The following is a 7,167-nucleotide window of genomic DNA, read 5'->3' on the forward strand; positions in this document are numbered from 1 at the left end:
AAGCCAGTGTAATCTTTTTTAATTCTTTTTTTAAATCAACGTAATTTAAGTGTACTGTGGAAGTTTAACTATAGGTTCAAGTGTGCCATGAGATAAAAAGAATGAAAAACACTGGAATATGGTATATTATACATATACAAAATATGTCTTAATCAATTGTTTCATTTCTGTTATCAGTAAGGCTTCTGGTTACCAGTAGGCTGTTAGAAGTTAAGCTTTGAGGAAGTCAAAAATTATACTTAGATTTTTTTTAAACAGTTTATTTTATTTTTATTTATTTATTTTAGAGACAGAGTGCCCTCTGTAGAGTGCTATAGCATCACAGCTCACAGCAATCTACAACCCCTGGGCTTAGGTAATTCTCTTGCCTCAGCCTCCCGAGTAGTTGGGACTACAGGCTCCCACCACACTGCCCAGCTATTTTTTGTTGCAGTTTGGCCGGGGCCAGGTTCAAACCCACCACCCTTGGTACATGGGGCTGGCACCTTACCCATTGAACCACAGGTGCCGCCTTATACTTAGATTTTTAACTACGCAGGGGATGAACGCCCCTGACCACTGCAGTGTTCAAGGGTCAACAGTGTGGGTGTCATACCTGCAATAGGTTTGATGCTTTGGAGTCTGTGAAATAGTGAGAATGGGTTTTAATCTTATGATCTGGCTAAAGAGATGCTAGTTAGGAGGCAGCATATGGTGAGCTGTAGACATGCTGAATGGTTTGTGCAGGAGGAAAACAAGACAGAGGGTCATTACAGGAGGCATCCCTTCAGGACAGGGATACAGTCTGAGAGATGTTTCTCAGGTGAATTCATTGTCATGCGAGCATCAGAGTGCACTTGCACACACCTCGATGGTGCAGCCTACTACACACTGAGGCAACTCTCCGTGCTGTAAGCTCCCTTCATGGCAAGTGTGCTATGCAGGTGAACCACTTTTTATTCTTTATACTATGTTTTTACTGTACTTTTTCTATGTTTAGATAGAAATACTTACCATTGTGTTATAATTGCTTACAGTATTTGGTACAGTAAAATGCTGTACAGGTCTGAAGCAATACTATCTCCTGGGGAGGTTCAGGTAGGAAGATCACTTGAACCCAGAAGTTTGAGGTTACAGTGAGCGTTGATCCTGCCACTGAACTCCATTCAGCCTGGGTGACAGAGGAAGACCTGGTCTCTCTAAAAAAAACAAAACAAAATGTGTAATATGTTCCAAAAATGTGTAAATATGTTCACAATAGTGCTTTTAAAATTGCAAACATTTAGAATTGTTCAAACAGCCAAAGAAAGGGGGCTATGAATTAAAACTATAGCACAGTAATATGAATAAATGTTATGAAATAATTGAGAAAAGTGACAGATATGCAAAAAATATCAATCCAAAAAGATTGATAGGCAATATCCAATGCCTAAAAGAAATAGTTAGGGAAAAATAGCAGAAAGTGAGTTTTGTGTACACTGATTACAACCATGTGGAATTGCTGTATGTATACTAAGAGATATGACAGCATTTTAATGAGATTAGCAGTTTAGAATATAGTATTCACTGGGTTCTTTTCATCTAGTTGCTTAAGTTTCAAAACATAGTAGGTTTAAAATCTCCTAAACAGTGATGCAGGATCATTTCCCATGCCTAGGGCTTGGCAGGGACAAACACTGCTGTGAGACCTAGTGTGTTGTGCCACTAGGCAGGCTACAATCCCGACCTATTCAACCAAATGCTCATCAAGGCTGCTGTGAGGTATTGGGTAGCTGTGACTACTGTTCGTAGTCAGCTGACTCTAAGCAAGGGAAGTTGTCTAGGCTGATCTTGGCAGGCCTGATCCAAACAGGTGGAAGCCCATATGGACAGACCTGAGGCTTCCCAAGGAAGAAGAAGAAATTCCACCTGTGATGGCAGTCTTGATTTGTGCCCTGAGCTCCTGCCTGCCCTCCTGCCTTCAGGCCCCCCAGCAGACGCCACGACTGCATAAGCCAGTTCCTCACAGTCAGTCTCTTACTGTGTGTCTCCCGTTGGTTCTGTTTCTTTGGTTGCACTCTGAAGGATAGGATTGCTACAGTGCTCCACGGATGGGCAAATGGAAATTCAGGGGGCGAGGTGATTTCTCCAAGAACACAAAGCAAGTGCGTGACAACACAAAGACTAAGTCCAGGAGTGCAGCCTGGAGTTATTTCTGCTCCATGGCCTGCACTTCATTTTCCTGACTCTGTGCAAAAGGAAAGGGAGGATTTGTTGAATGTTCTCTATAAAGTTCCACAAAAAGGTTTATGAGAGCTGATAGAAGCAAGAAGCCTTTCCTTTCAAATGTTAGAGGACTATTTGCCCAGCCCCCTCCCTCATTCACATTCTGAAAATAGCACAGGCTCTTAAAAATCTTTTTAGGAGATGATTCTGTTTTACTGCTGCTCACCTAGAAAGCAAGCTGAGGGCAGGTGGCAAGTAGCTGCATGGAGGCGTGGAGGATCAGGAAGCTCGATTGGCTGTGTCCCAAGAAAATGTGGAAGAAATGGATTCCCAGTAGTTGGCAATTAGAGCTGAGTAAATTCACTTCCTGTCTCACAATCATTTAGGAATTTAATGTCCAACGACTAGACTGAAGATGGCAAAACAGGACAAGGTGGTGGAAGTAGACCACTCACGTGGCGCTACGCAGCTTGCTTTTCTTGGAAATCTGGAAAACTCAGTTTATTAACTCTGGAGACAGGGAGATGAATTAGAAAGTGTTGGAAGGTTCCTTCCAGAAAAAAAAAAAAGAATTTGTAAGTACTGAGATACAAAATTCACTGTTCAAAAAAATAGGCAAATGAGATTACATCAAGCTTAAAAGGTTGTGCACAGCAAAGGAAAATGATCAATGGAGTAAAGAGACAACCCACAGAATAGGAGAAGGTATTTGCAAACTATCCAGTAACAAAGGGTTATAACTAGACTATGTAAGGAACTCAAGAGCAAAACAAACAAAAAACCAAATAATCTGATTTTAAAAATGGACGAATGGTCTGAATGGATATTTCTCAAAAGAAGACTTGTAAATAGCCAACAGGTGTATAAAACATGCTCAATATCACTAATCATTAAAGGAGAATGCTAATCAAAACCATGATGAGTTATCACCTCATCCCAGTTAAAATGGCTGTTATTAAAAAGTCAAAAGACGGCACATGTTCATGAGGATAGGGAGAAAGGGGAACTCTTGTACTATGGAGAACAGTATCAAGGTTCCTGAAAAAACTAAAAATAGAATTACCATATGATCCAGCAATCCCACTGCAGGGTATATATCCAAAAGAAAGGAAATTTGTTTATTGAAAAGATATCTGCACTCCCTTGTCTACTGCAGCACTATTCACAATAGCCAAGATAAAGAATTAACCTGACTGTCCATCAGTGGACAAATGGATGAAAAAAAAATGTGTTGTATATGTACAATGGAATACTATTCAGCCACAAAAGAATGAAATCCTGTCATTTGCAACAACATGGATGAGCGTATAGGGTGTTGTTATTATTATTATTGTTATTAGAGACAGAGCCTCATTCTTCTTCCTCAGGCTAGAGTGTTGTGGTATCAGCCTAATTCAGTAACCTGAAACCCCTGGGTTCCAGTAACCCTCTCGTCTTACCCTTCCTGGTAGCTGGGACTACAGGTACCTGCCACAGTGCCTGGCTAATTTTTCTATTTTTAGTAGAGACAGGTGTCTTACTCTTGCTCAGGCTGGTCTTGAACTCCTGAGCTCAAGTGATTCTCCTGCCTTGGCCTCCCGGAATGCTGGGATTACAGGTGTGAGCCACTGTGCCTGGCCACCTGTAGGATGTTATGTAAGTGAAATAAGCCGGACACAGAAAGAAAAATATCACATGATCTTACTCATGTGTGAGAGTTAAAACAATTGAACCTGTAGAAGTAGAGAATAGAATGGTGGTATCAGAGGCTGGGAAGGGTAGTTGTAGAGAGAGGAAGGGAGGTCAGTTAATGGCTATAAACATGCAGTTAGAAAGAATGAGTTCTGAAGTTAGAATAGTAGAGTGACTGTAGTTATCAGTCATTTATTGCATATTTCAGAATAGCTACAAGAGGAGGTTTGGAACATTCTCAACACAAATAAATAATGAATACTCAAGGTGAAGGATAACCTAAATACCGCCTTGATCATTACACATTCTGTGCGTGTCACAAAGTATCAAATGTGCCCCATAAATATGTACAATTATTATATATCAATAAAAAAATAAAATATTCATCATTCCAGGTCAGAGACATGGCTCCTCCCAAACTAGATAAAATCCTTGGTATAAGGAGGCAGAGAACGCTCCCCAAATATATTTACTTAGATTTGAACTTTGTATTTTCCTTATAAGCTCATCATAGTTTTAAAAAAGAATTTTTATTGTGCTCTCATAAAGTCTGTGTAAATACGGATTTGAATGCAGGTTGGACAATTACATCTTCAAGGCCAGATGTGTAAAATGTGTGAGTTGCAGACAAGATTCAGTTTCCTTATGTAATACTTTTATCTGAGGAGCAAAGAACCAGGAATGATAAGAGTTATTTTTTTTAAATAAAAAAATATTTTTACATTGTAAAAGCGATATAGCACTGTATAAAGTTAACATGAAAGTCTCTACTTCCCCTCCCTCCACCTTTGTTCTGGGAAGTCATCACTTTCACAGAGTGCTGGGGAAGATCGTTCCCCATGGAGATGGTAAGTTGTGGTGTCAAGGGCATAAGCTAAGGGTCACGACTCCTGCATGTTTATTGTGAGACCCAGACCATAAGCTTAGGTGTGTGAGAAATATAACTTTTCTTCATTTTTCTGTAACTAAGTTTACTTTCTACTTCAAATTCCATTTGCCAGTTGGTGGCATACTGGGTGTTACCCCAACTCTCCCTGGCATTGGGTGGGTGGCATAGAGGGGCATGAGGGGTTCATGGTGTTTGGGGAGAGTGCCCTCCTGCTCCTGGAGGCTTTTATTCTCCTAGAGCAGTGGACCCCAACCTTTTTGGACCATTTTCATGGAAGACAATTTTCCACAGATGGGGGTGGGGGTTGGGTTTCAGGATGAAGCGCATTACATTTATTGTGCACTTTATTTATGTTACTATTACATTGTAATATATGATGATATAATTATACAACTCATCATAATGCAGCCTCTCTGCTAATGATAGTTTATTTGCAGCTCCTCCCCAGTGCTTCCATCACCGCCTCAGATCATCAGGCATTAGATTCTCATAAGGAGCCACAACCTAGATCCTGCACAGTTTATACAGTTTACAGTAGGGTTTGGGCTCCTCTGAGAATCTGATGCTGCCACTGATTCCGAAGTGACAGGAGCTCAGGTGATGATGCAAACAAAGGGAAGCGACTGTAAATACAGATGAAGCTTCATTCGTTTGCTTGCCACTCACCTCCTGCTATGCAGCCCTGGTTCCTAACAGGCCACAGACCAGTACCAGTCCCTGACTGTGGCTAGGGGATTGGGCACCACAGCCCTAGAGGGACAAAGTAGCTGTTGGTGTGACATGAGGGAAAGGATGCCCCAACTATGGGAAATCAGGCTTTAGAGGTGTGCTTGGGGAGGTGTGTGTGGGGGGTCCAGGCTTGATGTCATATTCACACTCCTGGCCTGTCTAGTATGGAGTTTTGCAAAGTTTGGTTATGGCTGTGAATGACACAAACCCTCATTTCAGTTCTTTCCTGCAAACTGCTAAGCCAGTGCAGCCCTGGGGAAACTGCAGAAGGATCTGCTGAATTCTCAATTTCCCTTCTCATCTCACCATGGAGAAGCAATAGTGATCCTGTTAGGAGGGAGGAGAAGGGAAGCAGTAGGAGACAGTTTGAGAAACACACGAACTGTACAGAGAAACTGAACAGCTGGAATCTATAGCTCCTCTGTGCATCCACTTTGATTTGCTTGATAAACCATCTTGTCATTTGCAATAGTTTTCCCCCCACTTATTTCCAATCATAATGTCTTTTGCTTTTTTATCTTACTGCACTGAGTTAGCCTCAGTGTAATGTTGAATTGGTGGTGAGAGCAGGCACCCATCTTGCCTCTGATTTTAAGTGTAATACTACTAATGTTTCACAGTTAAGTTAGATGTTTTTTGTAAATATCTTTTAACAGGTTAGGGAAATGCTATTTTTATTTCACATTTGCCAAGAGTTTTTTGAAAATCTATTTATTCAATAACAAACTTAATAAATCAAACCTACTATCTTATAATTAATCAATATTTATGAAAATTTATTTTTACATCTGTATGAAATAATTGTTTGGCTTTTTAATTACTACACTATTATTTTAGAACAGTTTTTAGATTTATAGAGAAATCAAATAGAAATTAAGAAATAGTACAGAGAGTTCCTATATACCCCTTCTCTCAACATCCACTTTCCCTTATTATTACTGTCATATATTAGTATATGACAAATAGTACCTACATTACAATTAATGAACTTGTATCGAAACATTGTTCACTAACGTCTAAACTGTGGATTTCCTTTGTTTTCCCTGATATCCTTTTTCTGTTCCAGAGTCCTGTGCAGGATGCCACATTACATTTATTTGTCATGTCCCCTTTGGGTCCTCTTGGTTATGATAGCTTCTCAGACTTTGTTTTTGATTGACTATGGCAGTTTTGAGGGTACTGATCAGGTATTTTGTGGAATGTCTCTCAACTGGAATTTTTCTGGACTTTTGCCCTCATTATTAGACTAGGGCTATGGGTTTTAGGGAAGAACAGAGGTCTCATCTTAGCAAGGGTACACGCCGTCAGGGTGACTTGTCACTAAGGATGCTGCTGGCCTTGAACACTGGCTGAGGTAGCATTTGTCAGATTTATCCCCTGCAAAGTCATTCTCCTTCCCCCACCCAATACATGCTGTGCTCTTTGAGAGACAGTCACTGTGCACATCCCATACTAACGAGTGAAAAGTCATGCCTCATGCTCCTGAGAGTGGTGTAGCTACATACATTGTTTGCCATTCTTCTACACAGGACACTTATTTATTTTCCTCATTTATTCATTATTCCCTACTTTTTTTTAGGTAAGATATTTTGAGTCCTTGTTAAGTTTCTTCCTATTCTTTCTATTCATTCTTTGGTCATTTCGGTAAGTTATATTTTACTATGAATTTTCCTATTTCATCAAAGATTCCACAT

The sequence above is a fragment of the Otolemur garnettii genome, unplaced genomic scaffold (genome assembly GCF_000181295.1).
Source record: "Otolemur garnettii isolate 467f Iridium unplaced genomic scaffold, OtoGar3 scaffold00106, whole genome shotgun sequence".
NCBI lineage: Eukaryota > Metazoa > Chordata > Mammalia > Primates > Galagidae > Otolemur > Otolemur garnettii.